Genomic DNA, 19,843 nt, shown 5'->3' on the forward strand with positions numbered 1-19,843 from the left:
AAGAGGAATATCAGCGTAGTTCCTGAACTATCTAACAAATAGATCTCCATAAGAAGGATCTTGGGGGAGGATCAAGACTAAACATTCTGTGAGTTGTACAGCAAGTACTACAGCAGCAATCAGATGTCAGCTGCAACCACTTTGTGAGCATGTTTTATTTTTTTTTAATATTTACTTATTTTGAGAGAGAGAGCACACAAGCGTGGGAGGGGCAGAAAAAGGGAGAGAGAGAATCCCAAGCAGGCTCCACACCATCACCACAGAGCCCGACGTGGGTCTTAATCTCATGAACCGTGAGATTGTGACCTGAGCCGAAATCAAGAGTCAGATCCTTAACCAACTAAGCCACCAGCATCCCCAGGCATGTTTTAAAATCAGCCTGGATCCCCCCATCCAGTGACCCTCCCACAATTTCTGTGAATTCCCAGCAGCTAATGCTTTTGGCTATGATTCCAGCTCCTGTTGGAGTCCTTTTTGGCTATGACTCCAGCTCCTGCTGGATTTTTTATCTCACTCACATCACACTTCCTGAGGCTGATCTCTTTCTTCTGCTCTGAGCTGTCCCCCCAGAGGTGGGACTCAGCTCCCTTCTTCCATACTTTATTGAAAAGAAAAAAATATGCATACACAGACTTAAAACACTGTGTGTTCATCAGACTTTCCTAAATTTATGAAGACACAGAGGTGTTTATTGTTATCATGCTTCTTGGCTCCTTTACCCTCTCCAAACATTGCCTATATTTGGGGGGGGGTCTTCCCCTCCCTCAGGAAACTAAATTCCCCTTATATTATTCAAAGAGACTTAGCTCTCTATCCCCCTTCCTCTGACATCCAATGACCCACACCTGGAGTCAGCCCCACTGGGAACCATCCACTCCAGGTTCCACTCCTGACCAGCACTGAGGAACAAAAAGAAAATTTGAACTTCACTTTCTCACCACCACCATTCTGTACTGGTGAAGAGAATGGAATGACTTTTTTCCGCTATGAATATGAATTGGCCCACCTTCAGAACAGAACTGGCTGGAGTCAGTTTTGGTTTTAAATAGGTTTCTATTAAACGACTCTATGTAAACTCTCCAGCTCACAGAAAAACCTATGTTACATGTCAGAAACAATTCCCATACACCCATACTGGGGTCTACTGACACTGGTAATGTTATTATGGAAGGCAGTGTTTCTGTCCCAAAATGTTGCCTGTCTTTGAAAGACAAAGAGGGGTTTTTGTTTTTGTTTTTGGCCTTGTGCCACCCTCTGATGGCATTCCTGATGCTTCCAAGCTAGAGTTCTAGAGCCTCAAATTCCAGGGAAATAGGTAAAACTATGGTGTCCACTTCAAGGTCTCCTTTCACCTAGGTTGGCAGGAGCCTGAGACGAAGATTAAAACTGGCTGAGAGGCTTCCCCAAAGGAGAGGCAAGGACAAATGCAAAGAGCAGGTTTTCTCCCAAAATTCAGGCTGGCTCTAAGTCTTGCCTACCTGGGCCAAAAAAGGTAATTTTCTGTTTTCTTCCAAGGTAATGAGCAAGCAAAGCCTCTCAAGCAGAGGAGGCCCCAGCCCTTTCCACTGCATCAGAGGCAACAGGCAGAGAGATTCTACAAGGCCATGAATACTAAAATGTAGCCAATCCTGGGAAAAAAAAGAATTCTGAGCTTTGAATTCCTTTGTTCCTCACACCAAGAGGTACAACTGTAGACACCATGGCCCAGTAGCCTCATTTTAGTTTCTGGGAAGGGAAAGGTAGTGAGGAGTCTCTAAATTCTTCTCAGAGGCTAAGATTTATAATACTAGATCAATCTTTTACATAAGAGGAAGACAAAAGTGGACATTTCATTCATTAATGTTGTAATTAGCAAAATATAGCCTTGGAGTGCCTGGGTGGCTCGGTCAGTTAAGTTCCCAACTCGTGATTTTGGCTCAGGTCATGATCTCATGGTTCATGAGATGGAGCCCCACATTGGGATCTGCTCTGCACTGACAGCGAGGAGCCTGCTTGGGATTCTTTCTCTCCCTCTGTCTCTCTGCCCCTACCACTCCTCCATGCACTCATGAGCTCTCTCTCAAAATAAATAAATAAACATTTAAAAAAATTAAAAAAAAAATACATCCTTAAATATTTTTTAATTCCAAGGAATCTTTTAATAAAATTTAAAATAGCATAAATACATTCCAAATCAAATAGGAATGTTTTTTAAAAATAAATGGGAACACTGTATTCATATTGCTCTGCACCTGCTCCTTTTGCTGATAAAGTTACTTCAAAGTTTGCACAGCCACACAGTATTACATAGCACCATATTAATGGATATTTACCAACACAGTGAACATTCCTATCCAGAGGATTCTGTGCTCATTTCTTAAATGAAATTCCAGTTTCATCTGGAATAGATGAAATAGATAAGCTTTTTTGGATGAAATTACAGTTTGCCCTACTGTGTCTCACCTATTGTATTCTTCACCCATTTTCTATTGGGTTTGTTTTTTTTCCTTACTGATTTATAGAAACCTTTTATAGATTGTAGACATTAATCCATCATCTATTACATATGTTGCAAAAATTTTCTCCCACTCTGTTGGTTGTCTTCTAACTTTGTTTATAATGACTTTTTTTGCCAGACAGAAGTTTCTCATTTTTGTGTGGCAAAACCAGTTAAAAACAATTTAGAAAGTACTGCCATGGGAACAGTGCACCCTGAGCTCTGAGCCACACAGCCTCTTCTGCTGGGGGCCACACAATCTTGTTTGGGTTCCTGTGCTGAAATGGTGGATTGGGCAATCATTTTCTGAGCTGTTCACTTCTGGCCAGGGTGGTGGTGTAAATGAATCAAGAAGGAGCAAAAAGAATTGCTAAGATTTGGTTTGTTTCCAGCTATTTGGAGGCCCTTTCTTAAATGTTTGGAATCATATACTAACAATGTCAAAAGAATCCTGAAACATCAAAAACCCAAAAACATCTTTATAAACAATAATCTGAGTGTTTCCAGACTCTTTTCAAACTGTGTGGGCTTTAGGGCATTGTTTGCTGTCACTGTGCAGGGAAAAATAAATTCCAGACCCCACAGGAACAAAAAGGCTCAAGAGTCTACTGACCTAGAGTTTTAAGCAAGAAACCATTAGTTTCCTTTCAGCCTCTCATAGATAGCACTGACTCAATCTGATCCTGAACAGTTCAAAAACCCCTCGTGGCCAAATAGGATTTTCCCTGCAAGCGTTCTTAGTCTGCAAACTCTGCCTAAAGGCCCAGTACTTTGTGGAGATTGTCCCACTTGGCCAGAATCTCTCTCCTCCCACAATTCCACGGTATTGAGGCACATAGTGCAGGCCTAATAGATGGTTCTGGCCTCCTTCCCCTATCTGGGACCTGGCATTCCTTGAGGAACTTGGTTCCAGGCAGTGAAGGTTCTGCCATAAAATCATTTTTCAGTACCCAGTAGTACCAAGAGGAGAAACAGATGGTCTGTCTCAATGTGGCTTCAAAGCCATTACACCTACAACCTTACCAAAAAAAAATCCTTTCTTTGCCAAAGTCTGTACCAAACAACCACACTCTTCCTCACTGCTGTCAGCTCCTGACCTCTTGGTCATCAAGACCTTTGGCTCCTTGATCACAGTCTGCCTTTACACTCCAAGTCAGACCTTTTGCCTGGTAATGATCTCCTATATCTTTCTACATTTCTACCTCTCCTTGTCTTTACTTCTACAGCTTCATTCTTCAACTTCATTGAGATTTCCAGCCCCTTGACACCCAACCCCATCATTTAGTTGCCTATCAGTCCTTCCCTAAATTCAGTCCGTTCTCTAACCAACTGGACAACAACCACTTTATTACCAATATCCTAGACCCCCATTATTCCAAGTCTTCCACTTGCCCCACAAAACACAGCTCCCAGTTGAATACAAATGTCCTCTGCTTTAACCCTGCTGAATACGGCTAAAACCACAATTAAGTCACGAAGGCTGCTTCCTCTAAGAAGTCATTGTCTGCAACATTACCTAGTCCTTCAGTGCTACTCAGCTATCCACCTACATGTCTTCAGATCACTGTCATTGACTCAACAGCTTTTAAAAACTAAGTCATTGTCCCCACTATACCACCTGCTCCTATCAGATGACTTTAATTTCTTCTGTCCAGAGAAAACAAAGCCAAACAGAAGGAAACTCCAACTTTCTGTCTCTCCCAAATCTCAACAAATCCCTCTGCCCCATCACATCCTTTGCCCCTATTAAATGAGACTAGAAAATGCTCAACGGAGTGCTAGCAAAAGGTAAGAAAGTTATAAATGGTAGTGATGGTGGTGATGGAGTTAAATTCAGTGGTAGCCTTTGTCCTTTCTTCAGTTCAAGTTTAATCTCTCCACCAGTGTTCAGGATATAGTAGACCCTTTCCCCCAGGGGTCTTGCTCAATTTTTTTTTTCTCTTTTCTACCTTCAACTTCTCCCTCTCAACTGGCTCTTTCCCCGACAGCACAGGGACATGCTTGGATCTCAAAAAATAAATAACCCTCCATAGACCCTGTATTCCCCCTTCACTTTTCTCATTTCATAAACAAGCTTCATGTAAGACTGGCCTCCCTGACTGGGTCCATACCCTTGCCTCCATTTGCTAGCTGCAGAGGTACAGTCTAGTAAAAGAAAATGGACTGCTCTTATTTGCCAAAGGTCTGCTCTTTGGGAAACTGCTTTAGAGATTAGCAAAGAAGTACAGAAAATACATTATGTTGCTATTAATTCAAAGTTTTAATAATATGAATAAAAATAAATTTTTATAATATAAATGAGAATAGACTTACCTTTGTATCAATACTACCTCCAACCAGAGTATAAGCTAGATTATTTAAAATGTTCTTTAAAACAAAGAAATCCAGGGGCGCCTGGGTGGCGCAGTCGGTTAAGCGTCCGACTTCAGCCAGGTCACGATCTCACGGTCCGTGAGTTCGAGCCCCGCGTCAGGCTCTGGGCTGATGGCTCGGAGCCTGGAGCCTGTTTCCGATTCTGTGTCTCCCTCTCTCTCTGCCCCTCCCCCGTTCATGCTCTGTCTCTCTCTGTCCCAGAAATAAATAAAAACGTTGAAAAAAAAAAATTAAAACAAAGAAATCCTGGGATGCCTAGCTGACTCAGTCAATAGAGCATGCAACTCTTGATCTCAGGGTACTGAGTTCAATCCCCACATTGGGCATGGAGTCTACTTAAAAACAGGATAGGATAGGATAGGATAGGATAGGATGGAAAAAAATAAAATAAAATAAAATAACCTGTTTTCACAAAAGCACACTGATTCTCTAAATCTAAAAACTAGAAACAATCTCTCCTCTGAGTTCCCACAGCACTGTCTGTACCTGTAATACACTACCACTTCATCTTCAGTTATTATAGAACTCTCTGCCATTAATACATATTTGATAAATTAATATATTTTACAAGTACCTATTATAGATCAGATAATTCTAATCAAATAAATTCAAATCAATCTAATCAAATCAATCTAATATTGCCTAATTAAATCAGCCCCCCTGAAGAATCTCTATTGACATTTTGCTAACTTAATATAAGGCTTTTTTTTTTTTTAACACATTGAATTTAATAAAGTTGCATTCAATCACTCACATCCTTCAATTTTTCACTTACTTAAATGTGCCTTGCAAAGTCTCAAATACTGAGGTCATTATCACTTTGGGTCCAGTCTGAGAGGACAAAGGTAAAAGTCAGTGAGGTAGGAATTACCCAATCCAAAGGCTGTGAGTGGGACATTCAGGGGGAAGGAATGCATTTTTCCTCTCCCTTACCTAAAAAATACCCAAGAAATGCTCCTCCTGGAGGGACTGAGACTTCCTTTCACACAATGTCTACTCCCTTCTGCTTCAATTACTTTCACATAATCTGAATGTCAGCTCAACAAAGACACAGCTTTGCCCTGCTGGACCTCCCAAAGTTTGCTCATATCTGAAATAAGGAAGTTTGCCTAGAAAATCTACAAAGTTTTTTATGTAAATAACTGCACATTACTTACAGTGTGAAAATCAAATTTTATTTTGAAAAGCAAGTTCAATTCTTAAAGAAACCCAGTTGTAAATTCTTTTGTGATACGGAAGAATCTTCACATCCACAACCACCCCCAACATAACTGTTAGATTATCTACATGAGACCAATAATTCTCCTAAAGCAGGACACTGAGATGGGTATTAGGAGCTTCTTCCAAAGCACTGACATTCCCGCCCACACAGTCCCTCTGTAGAAGCCAGTCCTTAATCCTTACCAAGGCAGAATTATGGGCTTAAAAGACTGTGCTAAGGGTAAAAAAGGTAGCCAGGAATACATGCCAGGAAGCACAGGGCAGGGCCAGGTGACAGGCTCCAGTCCCTATGGAGCCAGAGCCAGAACCTCCCAGTTTGCTTTACCCTTGCAGAGGGTGTAATTTCCAGCAGGGCTAAAAATCGCCAATGGCATACAGCCAGAGGGCAGGGCCAGGCTGGGTAAGCAAAAGTCAGCGATGAGCCAGAGAGACTCCAGATTTAGAATGTAAGCATTAAAGAAGGGTAGTAGAGAGCCTCCTACAGAGGACTTATAAAGTAGCTGCCCTCTTTGGGTAAGATCCAGGTTGCCAATAGGAAATCTCCTACCTCTATGGGCCTCATCACTTGCTCCACAGACTTTCTCAGCAGCCTCATGTTTTTTAGAAAGAGATCAGCCTACTGATTTTAGAAACATCCCTCCCCTGTGGAGTCAACAGCTCAAGAGCAGAAACTTCCCATGGTACCTCTGTTTCCTCCCTCCCCAATACAAAATCCATGTGATAAGATTAGTCCCAAAACCACCCAAGCCAACCTATAGTATCAAGCTGTCGGAAGATTGTTTTACACAGTTCAACATGCCTCAGGGATAAAGATTCCTTCAGTCCTTGACTTGCTCACTCACTCATTCAGCCAGAGTTGTCTGACTGCCCACTATGCTCCAAGCACAGGGCTGCAAAGACACCTTACAGGATTCTTAGCAGATACCAGTCTAGCAATTACCCAAGAACCTCTCTAAAGTGGACCCTGTTGGTTCAGAATTTCTGACAGGAGATAACTTCTTTTTGTGTTTGTGCTATCAGGAAGGGGTTAGCAAAAATATTTAATTGCATAAATACGATTATCAGTTGGAAAACTGAAGTAACTTAAGAGAATTCTGATTTTCTACTCATTAAAGCACGTCGTCTTAGGATCTCTACTAGTTAGTACATATATACATAAGTGAATTAACATGTGACTCCAAAAGTAAACAAACTTAATGCCTTCACAAAAAAAAATTTTTTTCCACATAATTAAAGCAGACAAGACCTTCCCTCATAGGTCTAAGTCAATATGCTTCCACTATATTTCTTTCAAAAGAATGAAGCCAGAATTCAATAAACTACTAAGTCACCACACCAACTTGGCTGTAACCAAATTGGCCAACCTTACATCCAAAACACCTCCAGCTATTTGAAAAGATCAGGACTTCTTTTTCCCCCTTAAGTTCAATAGAACACCCGACATTCTCTGGTTTAGAGGAATGTCAGGACCTACAAGGGCCAAGAGGATAGGACAATGACCATGAGTAGCATGGTATCTTCCCTGGCTGTCTTCTTCCTCCCAACTCTTCACTGTGGCTATCCCTAGCTCTAGGCTGCCACTTTTGCTCCAGTCTTTCCCTCCTTGGAAAATTCATCTCTAAAATGGAAAGTGGAGAATGAGAAACGGAATCTGAGGCCTCAATACCTGAGTTTGAGTCCTAATTCTACTCTCTGAGATTCAGTGTCCACATAAAGGAAGAAAAAAAATAATGCATAGCATACAAGACTGTGTTAGCCAAGTCACTATACAATGGCCTTTGTAAATTGCAGAGTGATCTCTAAACAATGTTGTGGCTGCTGTTTTACTATGGTGATTACTGCTCACTCCTACCTCCTCTCAAGCTCTACTCTCAGGTTCCAGTTGACACCAGTACCACACACTCCTCTCCAGAGTCTGTTAAGACTACCAACAAGAAAGGGAGAACCAACACAATACCACCCTCACCCAAACATCTCAAAAGGTCAAATCTAGAGTCCCACTCATACTTTTTACCTCTGCTTTAGAAGTACCTTTTTCTCTAAATGGGAATTCTTGGCCTACAGAATACTTCCTATTGGCCCTTGAAATTCAACTCCAAGAAACAAATTTGTCTCCCCCTTCTAGAAGAGTGGTTCGCCTTTCCAGCTACCCCCTTTCTGTCATGTCGAGTAATTTTCCAACTTCGAAGGGTAGACACACACTTTGACATAATATAACTAACTGTCTGGTTTCAACCAACCCACCACCTCAAGTCAGAATCTGTTTCCTTTTTCTTTTTTAAAATTTTATTTTATTATTTTAAATTTCTTAAAAATGTTTATTTTTGAGAGAAAGAGTGCAAACAGGGGAGGGGCAGAGAGGGGGGAGACACAGAATCTGAAGCGGGCTCCAGGCTCTGAGCTGTCAGCACAGAGCCCAACGTGGGGCTCAAACTCACAGAGTGTGAGATCATGACCTGAGCTGAAGTTGGACACTCAACCAACTGAGCCACCCAGGCGCCCCTAAGATTTTATTTTTTAAGTAATCTCTACACTCAATGTGGGGTTTGAATTTACAACCCTGAGATCAAGAGTCACATGCTCTACCAACTGAAAAAGCAGGCACCCCTATTTTTTAAGTGCCTTTTTTTTTCTGAATCAGAAAATTTCTGTTAATAATGTGTTGTATGATTTTTTAAATATATACACATAGCTACAGCTGTATTTATTTCAATCAAAACAGGTTCATTTGCTACATATTTTTTCCTGTATATACTGTAGGCACCTTTCTATGTCAATAATTATAGATTGGGGAGCCTCAGTAGCTCAGTTGGTTGAGCATCCAACTCGTGATTTTGGTTCAGGCGATGATCTCTGGGTTGTGCTGAGCGTGGAGCCTGCTTGGGATTCTGGATTCTGTCTCTCTCCTTCTGCCCGTCTCTCCTGCTCATGTTCTCTCTCAGAAAAAAAAAAAAAAAAAAAAATATATATATATATATATATATACACACACACACAACTTATATATATTATATATTAATATATATTTATTATAAATATATTATAATATATATTTTATATATTATATAATATATATTATATATAACATAAAAAATACATATTATATATATGTATATGTATGTATTTACTTAATTTATCATTGTATGGACTTACCACAGTTTATTTGGCCAATCTTCTGATGGCCATTTTGACTGCTTTATAAATTCTGTAGTGACAAATATCCTCATAAACATATCTCTGTACACTTGCCATGGGGATAAATACCTAGAAGTCAAATTGCTAGTTTAAGAGTGTGTACTTCAAATTCGATACATACTGCCAAACTGAACTTCAGAGACTACATGAGTTCCAAACTGTAGTCAGTAATAAGTATTTTTTTTCTTTTTAATATGTGTCAATCTAACAGCTGGAAAGTGAAGTCTCATTTCTATTTGTATTTTCTATATTGTAAGTGAAATAGCCTTTTTCTATAAGGTTTTACAAGTCATTTATTCATCTATGACTTTGGCCCATTTCCTTTTTGTTTTTACTTTTTTCCTATTGATTTATAAGAGCTTTGTGCACACAGATATGTTGAAAACTCTTTTTAACCAGTTTGTCAACTACTTTTTATTTTGCTTATGGTGTTTAATTTTTTTTTTAAGCTAATACCCCACACTTTTTCCTTTATCATTTCTGCCTTGGGTGCCACACTAAAATAACTCTTTTCAAGGGGCGCCTGGGTGGCTCAGTTGGTTGAGCATCTGACTTCAGCTCAGGTCATGATCTCACAGTCTGTTGAGTTTGAGCCCTGCGTCGGGCTCTGTGCTGACAGCTTGGAGCCTGGAGCCTGCTTCAGATTCTGTGTCTCCGTCTCTCTCTGCCCCTCCCCAGCTCACGCCCTGTCTCTGTCTCAAAAATAAATAGAAACATTAGAAATAAATTAAAAATAAAATAAAATAACTCTTTTCTGCTATACTTGTTACTTTAGTTTTTGTTAAGAACCTTTAACTGGGGTGCCTGGGTGGCTCAGTCGGTTAAGCGTCCGATTTCAGCTCAGGTCATGATCTCGGAGATTCACAGTTCGAGTCCCATGTCAGGGTCTGTGCTGACAGCTCAGAGCCTGGAGTCTGCTTCAGATTCTGTTTCCCCCTCTCTCTGCCCCTCCCCCCACTCACACTCTGTCTTTCTCTCTCTCAAAAATAAACATTTTAAAAATTAAAAAAAAAAAACACCTTTAATCTATCTAGAATTTATTTTGCTAGAAAGTGACAGGGTTTTTTTTTTCCCCACCCAAATGGTTAGACATTTATCCTAAACACTATCTTTTCCCACTAAAACCTAGATCTGGACTTCCTAATCTACTTTGAGCTCTGCTCACCAAGAAAAATTCTTGTCTCCAGTTGGAATACTTTTGTCATCGCCCACAACAGGTTTTACGTAGGCTGCTGCCTATACACACATTATTGCCCTTGCCTGGAACATCCTCTTACCTTCCCTACACAGTTCCTTCAAAACAAAACCATTTCTGAGATAAGAAGTAAATGCTGGGGTGCCTAGGTGGCTCAGTCAGTAGAGCATGTGACTCCTAATCTCAGGGTCCTGAGTTCAAGCCCCAAATTGGGCATAGAGCTAGAAGAAGAAGAAAGGAGGAGGAGGAGGAGGAGGAGGAGGAGGAGGAGAAAAAGAAGTAGTAGTAGTAGTAAATGCTATTTAAAACAAGAAATGCTTTCAAAGGAGAGATATAATGTAAAAGAACACATCAGATACTTTGTGTGGCTAAAGAAGTAGATGAACTTTTTACTCAGCTGAGCCATTCAGTGGGCTTTGGACATACAGATGTGAGTTTGGGAGAAAGAGTAGAATTCATTTATTTTGCATAATAGAGTAAGAAATATCTGGAATGTTTAGTGGCAACAGAAAAAGAGAAGATTTTAAGGGATCAAAACCATATACATGGGTGATATGAATAGTAGTGAATCCCTAATGGAGAGGTAGACAAAAAAAGGACTTTAAGGGACAGGGAAAGCCAATATTAGAATTCAAGTTGCTTGCTTTGCTGCAACATAAAGTCTGCTACACACATAAAGGCTTTAGCTGGGAGATATTTGAGTTCTACATCTGGGTCAATATGGATGGAAACAGGTACAGCATGCTTGAGATGGTAAGACCATCTATAATCTGAACTAATTTGGTGGAAGAAAGAGCTCAAAATTAAAATGACCATCATACATGAGCTCCCAGGAATTTGAAGAATCTGGGTAAAGGAATCAGACCCTACATCTAGACTCCAGATGTAGAATGGCACTTTCAGCCAAATTTTTAAAGGAAATGATAGCTCCTGCTAACTAATGGTTTACATAAGGATACTCAATCCTTAGAAGCTTTTAAAAAGAACCGAGTGAGGGTCAGTGCTGATTTGCAGAAGAAATCAGTGGGGGAGGAGCCAATTACTCTGCTTGCACAAGTAGTAAACTAAGGATTATACCCCATCCCTTCCTCACTCCACATGTTCCCATAGGGGTATTTTGGTCCCTACAACACTTAGGGTGTCCTTGGTCAACTCTCCCCTCTTCCATGAAAGTTTCTCCTAAGGTTTTAGCTCTCAGATGATTCCTTTCCAAAATGTCCATTTACTTAGAATCTGAACCTCAGTGTAACCTTTGTGGGTTTTTTTTTCTATTTGTTAACTTCTCTGTTGAATTCAGCTATAGATGCCTTGTAGACAAGAACTCCAACAAGAAAGAAAGAAAGAAAGAAAGAAAGAAAGAAAGAAAGAAAGAAAGAAAGAAAGAAAGAAAAAAGAAAGAAGAAGAGAAGGAGAGAAAGGGAGGGAGAGAATGAGAGGGAAAGACAGAGGGAAGGATGGACATCTAAACATCTTCCATTATACTCAGAGCTTCCTTAATTCCTGGTGGAGAAATAGTGGAAGATAGTGATGTAGAAGTAAGTTTACTAATGACCATGGATGGTGATGCTCTAAGTCAAGAACAAAGGAGGAATAGGAATAGGAAGAAATAGGGGAATGGGGAAAGAGGATGGCATAATGAAAATATAATTTGGCTTGGGACATGCTAAGTTTAAAGTACCTAAGGGAAGTCTGAGTGGCTCAGTTGGTTATGCATCCAACTCTTGATTTCAGCTCAGGTCATGATCTAAAGGTCATGAGATTGAGCCCTTGTCAGGCTCATGCTGGGTGTGGAGCCTGCTTAAGATTCTCTCTCTCCTTCTCCCCTTCCCTTGCGCATGCTCTCTCTCTCAAAAAACAAAAACAAAAAAACAAAACGATAATAAAATACCTTAAGAACCAGGTTATGATGGCAACTGTGTTTGGTCATCACAAGTCAGGAACTCAGAAGAGAGATTTAAGAGTTTTTAACATATCAGTGGTAGCTAAAACCATAAGCACAGGTGACATCACCCAGGGATAGTATATAAAGGGAGAGGAAAGGGGGCTAAGGATAGATTCTTAGGAAATGTCTTCATGTAGGAAGCCTGTAGGAGAAAATAAGCCTTTGCAGTTATAGGAAGTTATGGTTATCATGTCTGTAAACAGTCATGTGCTAATACTTATAAATACCTACAGATGGACCAAATAACTGGCTCTACAGAACACCTCTAAAGGCCCATTTCAAGCCTTCTTTCAACCTTGCTGTGAGCCCACTCCCTGATCTTCACAGTTAAAACCAGAGTATTTCAGAGGAAGTGGCAGAATGGACAAGGGCCATGGACCAAGGCCTCCAGAGTGGGGCTTGTGGGTGGAAGATGCTATGTTGGATGTTCAAAGAACATCATACCTAAGGGCAGGATCAAAGCTAAGCCTTTGTGTATAGTTTGTTTCATGATTAGCTCATCCAACCGAGTTAAGATTGGTCACAGATCTCACTCATGACAGTAAAGACACATACATCAGGGTCTCAAAGAAATTTTTTTAATCAGGAGTCTTAGTTGGAGATTTCTGTTTCAAGCGGTCTTTTCCTGGTTGTCCTGATTGACAATAGCATACAGAGGAAGTGGCTAGCTTCCTCTTTGGTTACCAGCTCTGCAGGCTGGAGCTCCTGGCACTTGGTCACCTACCTGCCAGATTTAAATGCTCTCCACCTGAAAGACTGCCCTGCCCACAGTGCATGGGTTTATCTCCACTGGGGAGATAAGGATTGGGGGAAAAAAAAATAGTCTGGCATGCCGATGAGCTATAGAGGGATTTCACAGGAAAAGCAGAAAATTTACAATGTCATAATCATTCTATCCCACTTGGCACTGATCCTATATGTGAAGTCAAAGTCCTGAACTAGCAGTGAGTCTTGAGACTGACGCTAAGATGAATATTGCCAGAGTGGGAGCGAAGGGGTGTTCAGGAGTGCTAGAAAAATCCTTGAAGACCTCAAACCTGCGGAAAAAAGCCTTAGAGAAGCCTCCTTCCTTGGATCTAGAAGCTGATGATGGTATCACCCCATTCACTACTTCCTGTATCTGAAGGAAAAAGGAAGAAGATCCGAACATCCAAACTTGTTCTCTGAACAAGGAGAAAGAATGTAGAATTCTTACTCTTCCCCACCTTAGAGCTCCGCTCCAGATCAGAGCTGTCTTTATGCAGACACACAGTTAAGTAGTCAAATACATTATGTGATTCCATCAGAAAGACTGGTAAATAGTAGGTGCTCAGTGGGCATTTGTTGAATGAAAAGCACCAGGAGAGATTTACTACTCCCAAATAATGTTTTTTCACTGACTGTTCACATTACCTTCACCAGGAATTCCTCCCATTTGATGTCCATTCCTTTAGTATAAAGCCTCATACTTTCCAAAACTGTGTTCCACCAAACACCATATCCTGTGAGATTTTAATATTCCTTCAAAAAAATGGTTCTCTGGTTAAATAAGTTCGGAAAATGTTATATTCTCTATTTCCCTTTTGAAGCCTTTTTTTTTTTTTTAACGTTTATTTTTGAGACAGAGAGAGACAGAGCATGAACGGGGGAGGGTCAGAGAGAGAGAGGGAGACACAGAATCCGACACAGGCTCCAGGCTCTGAGCGGTCAGCACAGAGCCCGACGCGGGGCTCGAACTCACGGACCGCGAGATCGTGACCTGAGCCGAAGTCAGCCGCTTAACCGACTGAGCCACCCAGGCGCCCCTGAAGCTTTATAAATACATATTAAAAGCTGTTTTTGAGGCAGAGGCAGTAGGAGAACTTGAATGAAATTCAGGACAGGGCCTGACTAAGCTAAGAAGCTTGTTCCAGAAGTGCAGCTGAGCAGACCAGCATGACATCCAATTAGCCCAAAGAGCAGTAGGCAAAGTTCAGGGTGGTCAACAACTGGGAGATCTGTGCATGGGCAAGACTCTAACTACCAAAGCCTAGATACAAGAAAAGTCTCGGGGCACCTGGGTGGCTCAGTCGGTTAAGCGTCCGACTTCGGCTCAGGTCATGATCTCGCGGTCCGTGAGTTCGAGCCCCGCGTCGGGCTCTGTGCTGACTGCTCAGAGCCTGGAGCCTGTTTCAGATTCTGTGTCTCCCTCTCTCTCTGACACTCCCCCGTTCATGCTCTGTCTCTCTCTGTCTCAAAAATAAATAAACATTACAAAAAAAAAAAAGAAAAAAAAAAAAAGAAAAGTCTCTAGTATCAGAGAAGTGACCTGACCTTAGAGAGGCTGGAAAGCAAAAGCCCCAGCCCCTGTTGAGGGGTTGACAGCAGAGTTCTAGTCCAAGATAAGACTAGGGGGTCAAGGCAGGACAACTGGACAGATCTTTGTCTTCTTAGGGAAAAGACAAAATAAAGGTGAGATGGAAGAGAGGCAGAGAGTATTGGACATAGGTGTCGTTCACAGTATAGTAAACCTATCCAGGAGTCCCTCCCTGCTGGGGGCACTGGCTACAAAGTCCTGGTGATCAGCAGATCCTAGCTACATCACTAGATCTTCTGTATGGGTGTGGTGGTTGGGGAGACAGGAAGGGGTGTGATATATCCAGACACTTCCACAGAGTTGCACTAATTTCACAAAGAAGAGAGGTCCAGACCCTGTCAAATTTCAGGAGGTGAGGGGTGGAGACCATTCCTAGAACAGCCTTCTGGGAAATGTGTTGGAAGGACCCCAGAGGCCTGAATGAAGCCAAAAGTCTGATCCAAAACAAAATGCTCTACACTTAGGGTAGGAACATGGATAGAGTAGAAGTTGAAGCAAGTGGGTGAAGGGCATCCATGAACCCAACTGTGAGGAGCTGGGAAAGGTATGAAGATTTAAGTTGCTTCTGTCGAAGACTCCCTGGGGGAGAAAAGATGTGAGAATTAGATTACTAAGGCAGTTTGAGAGCAGTGCTAGAAGAAAGATGATGAACAGTCAACTAGAAAAGCTCTCTTTGGAGGAATTCAAGCCAAAAAAGCTGTAGATCTGAAGCAAAGGCTCTATGCTGGCAGCCTCTGGATTAGTTATTCTGGCTCCACCAAAGTTAGTGGACAAGGGGGAACTGCACCTTTGCATGGACACCCCAAATGCTTTGTCATTCCTTTTTACGTGGCTTATTTTGCTTTCTGGTAAAGCCCTATCTCAGCACAACATATTGGGAAATCAAGACCAGAAGTTGTCTGCGACCAGCAGCCTCTGAGGAAGTGCCCTGCCCATGTTGTCATCAGCAGCCTCTTTTGCGCCACCATTTTACATCACTTCTGGGAAGCTGCCTCCTACTTCCTAAGATCTATGCCAGTCTTGTCTGAGGACATCACAGCAAACCACAGACCATCACACTCCTTGTTACATTCTGCCTGTCAGCTATTCTCCAGACAACATCATGCCTAAATTCTTCATATCTTCGTTTTTAATAGGGTCTCAAAGACTTAAATTAAGGGAAATAAATTTCACTTGCTGAATTCCAAGCACTAGCAAAGAGCTGAAGTAAGTCTTAGAGGGGCAGGACACATTCTTGGTGCCCCTGAAATTATACCACTTGACAATCCAGGCTTGTTTCTTCTTATTCCATCACCTGACACACTCAAGCTGTCTCCTCTGCCAGCCCAGAGGCCAGGCTCCCCTGGACCTAAGCCAGCAACCACTGCCATCTGGTCTCCCTTAGAAAGGCAAAAGAGAGACACCTCTTGTTTACTCAGTAATAATTCACCATAATAGTCACATAACAGGTGCCACCAGCTCCAGTACATACAGTAAGGGCACACCACACCCTCACCTCTGCCCCCATCATAGCTTACTCCTTGGGACACATCAATAAATGTTATCTGGAGAATAGGATAAGTGCCTCTTAAGCAGTAAACCAGAGTTACCAGTGGTGTTTTGACACTTGTGGATTACACTGCAATGAAGACCTAGAGGTAAAGAACAAAGACTTTTTTAAAATCCTCCCCTAGAGCCAATTGGTATCTTTCCCACATATGTTGTTGCAGCATCTCTATATATAGAACCTAGCATTCTATAAACAAGATGCTCTGGCTAAACACGTCTCAACAAGTAAAACTGTGAGGCAGAGAAAGATGGCATCTCTCCCATCTTCTCTGCCTTCCCTACCCTCTTTCCTTAAATCTTGTCAGAGACAGACAAGCTCTGTGAAAACAGCATGGGCTTTGGAACTGGACAGACCTGAGGAGAAGTAAATCCTAGCTCAGCCTTTTATTAGCTGTCTGACATTGGGCAAGTTACATAACTTCTTTGACTATCAGCTTGCCCATGTGAAAAAATGAAGATGATACTTCATTGGTTTCCATTATGATAATTAAGTAAGAAGACATATGAAAAAGAAAAAGAAGAAAAAAAAAAGAAAACATATGAAAAGCGTCTGACACATGCCTGGCTCTCCAGGAATAAAGAGTTTGTTCTCTCCCATCTAGTTCATCATGTACCTGGTGCCCTAATGTTATTCTCTAGCTGTCCAAGGCCAAGGTGTGTGCCCCACACAAACCTACCTTCTTTTCCTAAGCCTTATCAGTTTCCATTAGAACTGATCTAATCACACTATTAAAAGGAAAGCAATTCTGATGAAATGAATTCAAGTAAAATGTGGATGTTGCTGGGTTCCTATATTAATTCTGTGCGTGTAGGATTTCTACATTTAAAAAAAAAAGAGTTACAGAGGTGCTTGACAGGCTCAGTTGGTGGAGAGTGCGACTCTTGATCTCGGGGTTGTGAGTTCAAGCCCCACATTGGGTACAGAGATTACTTAAAATAACAAAAATCTTTAAAAACTAAAAAAAAATAATAAAATAAAAATAGAACTAGAAATTCAAATGAAAGGAAGGACACCTAATGATGAGCTTTTCTAGATCACATTGTCAGCCTCTCTCTCTACAAGCATGGCCCACCCACATCACTCTGTGTTGAAGATGAGAAACCATGAGAGCTAAAGGACATCATCTCCGATTGTCAAATGTCTCACCTCAAATCAACAGGTCCAGAAAAGAACTCGGGAGCCTTTGCTACCACATCTTCTCTGGCCACCATACACCACTTCCTTAGCCAAGAAGCTACAGTGGTGCTTTAATCCTATGATGTTTCCAACACTATTCTAAGTTCTTTTAAATGAAGCAGCAACAGATTTGATCACAGTTACAGCCTTAGAATAGCCTGTAGGAGGCCTGGGCTCTACTTCCAGAAACATATCTTGCTTCTCTGAATGGTTTCAACAGTCAGATTAATACAGGTGGCAGAGTGGGACTGTGTCTTGACTTCTTAGTGATCCAGAAAGGAGGACCACAGAGACACTTCTGGGCTTTCCACATACAGGATCACAGAAGCAGATTATTACAACTAAAAAAGGCCTAAGTGTAATCACTTGGCACAATGTACTATGCTGCCTATAAATCACAATTCAGTATGGGAGTTCTCTGAGGTACTCTTTAGCAACGTGCATGTTCTACTTACTTGACTTTCTTGGCAAGCCCCCAGGAAGCATGAGGCACTGGCATAGGCTGGGATTTCAGGAGCCGGATCCCCCTCTGGGGTGAAAGAGGCTGGCTGGCAACTTTAGCAGATAGAATAAAGAGGAAAAGAAGGTGAAGTCCAAGGTGTGGAAAGGACTGATCCAGGCAGGATTATCCAATAGCATGTGCTTAGAGAACTGGAAAAGCAGAGACAAAAACAGATATTTCAAATTATATTGATCTAATTAGTCATCATGGTAAAAATCAGAATTTTGCTGGATTTTCCTTATACTTATTTTGTGTTTAATATTGTTTCATTTCTTCATTCAATATACATTTCTTGAGGGCTAGTAAGTACCAGGTTTTTCCTCATTCCTAGGATATAGCAGCAAACAAAACAAATATGGTTCCTGAGTTCCTGGAGCTCAGCCTAGTGAGAGTTGTTAAGAGTAAGAGCAGGACCCAAAGCAAAAGGTCCAAATTGGAAAATAGGCAAAATTCTGCAGCCAGCAATGAGATGCTGAGGAAGGAGATCCCTTCTGGGATGCCAGCAAAAGAGACCATGGGCAAATAAGGAGCTGTTTAGGTAGCCGGGCTGGGTCAGAGGACATCCTTATCCCCCACTCACTTTGGCAAAGGACAGAGCCACTGTGGTATGTTCGGTTTATCAAAAACAGGTGACCAGGGCCCTCAGAGCCAATGTGGCCATGATGCTGCTCCTTCTCTGCTCACAGCCATGAACTGTGGTATCTGCCATCTGAGCTGTGTGTGATATCCTGAAGCTCAAAAACGAAAACAAAAATCCACACCAAGACTTGAGTCATCTACTGACAGGAGTTCTAGGAAGTATAGCAGGCCAGAAATGGGAAACATAAAAACTGTTAGAAACTGAGTGACACTCCCCCCAAATGTCACCCACATTTCTCTAACACTGCATGGAAATGAAAAATAGAAACCCAGGGGCACCTGGGTGGTTCAGCTGGTTAAGTGTCCAACTTCGGCTCAAGTCATGATCTCATGGTTCATGAGCTCGAGCCCTGTGTTGGGCTCCATGCTGACAGACAGAGTCGGCTTCAGATCCTCTGTCTCCTCTCTCTGCCCCCTCCCCTGCTCATGCTCTCTCAAAATAAACATTTAAAAAAATTTTTTTTAATTAAAAAATAATAAAAGCCTGGTATCACCTGGAGGAGTGGGGCTGGGAAGCAACCTGCGGAAATGATCAGGCTACAGTCAGAAGCCTCCTGAGAGGAGTTTCTGCTTTAGGGTGTGAAGAAGGCAAGAATGGGGAAGGGCTGTGGCCTGCTGTGTTAGAGGAGGAGCCATTCCTTCAGCTCAGCCCCAGCACTACCAAAAGGTGTAATGGTCGTGGTGCAGAGCTGACAACAGCAACATGAGGAGCTTCAGAGTAAGTGCCCAGCCAGCAGAGCAGTGGCCTACAGAGATCTCAAAGTATCTAACCTCTCTGGGCCTGTTTCCTTATTCGAAAAAGAAGATGATAAAAGAGCATGTTTGGTTTCTCAGGGCTGCTGTAACAAACACTACAAACTGGGTGACTTCAAACAAAAGATATTTATTCTCTCATTGTTCTGGAGGCTAGAAGTCCAAAATCAAGGTTTCAGCAGGGTCATGCTCCCTCTGAAGGCTCCAGAGGAGAATCTTTGTCTCTTCCAGCTTCTGGTGGTTGCCAGTAATCCTTGCCATCCCTTGGTTCGTGGCAGCACAACTCCAATCTCTGCTTCCATCTTCATACAGACATCTTCTCTCTCTGTGTCTCCCTCTTCATATAAGAACACCAGTCACTAGATTAGGGCCCATCCTAATCCAGTATGACTTCATCTTAACTTGATTACATCTACAAGGATCCTACTTCCAAATAAGATCACATTTATAGGTTCTGGGTGGACATGAACTGTTGGGAAGACACTAT

The 19,843-nt window shown here is 41.8% G+C and overlaps 1 long non-coding RNA gene across 12 annotated transcripts in view; it reads right to left on the reverse strand.

The window, feature by feature from the left end:
- Positions 1-19,843, reverse strand: part of LOC124503230 (uncharacterized) — a 103,609-nt gene that overhangs the window by 53,261 nt on the left and 30,505 nt on the right. For 5 of the 12 annotated variants that reach the window (XR_006960128.1, XR_006960127.1, XR_006960139.1 and 2 more), the window contains one exon: positions 19,534-19,693. The exons of 1 other annotated variant lie outside the window; for it this stretch is intronic. This is a non-coding gene — a long non-coding RNA (uncharacterized LOC124503230). Of the gene's footprint in view, positions 1-8,972; positions 9,008-9,192; positions 9,335-16,173; positions 16,369-17,917; positions 18,114-19,533; positions 19,694-19,843 lie in introns of those variants that run through there. 6 more of the 12 variants (XR_006960133.1, XR_006960132.1, XR_006960130.1 and 3 more) reach the window with 6 other exon arrangements.

Source organism: Lynx rufus, unplaced genomic scaffold (genome assembly GCF_022079265.1).
Source record: "Lynx rufus isolate CCGP_SWC_20201006 ecotype Redwood Valley unplaced genomic scaffold, mLynRuf1.p SCAF_8, whole genome shotgun sequence".
NCBI lineage: Eukaryota > Metazoa > Chordata > Mammalia > Carnivora > Felidae > Lynx > Lynx rufus.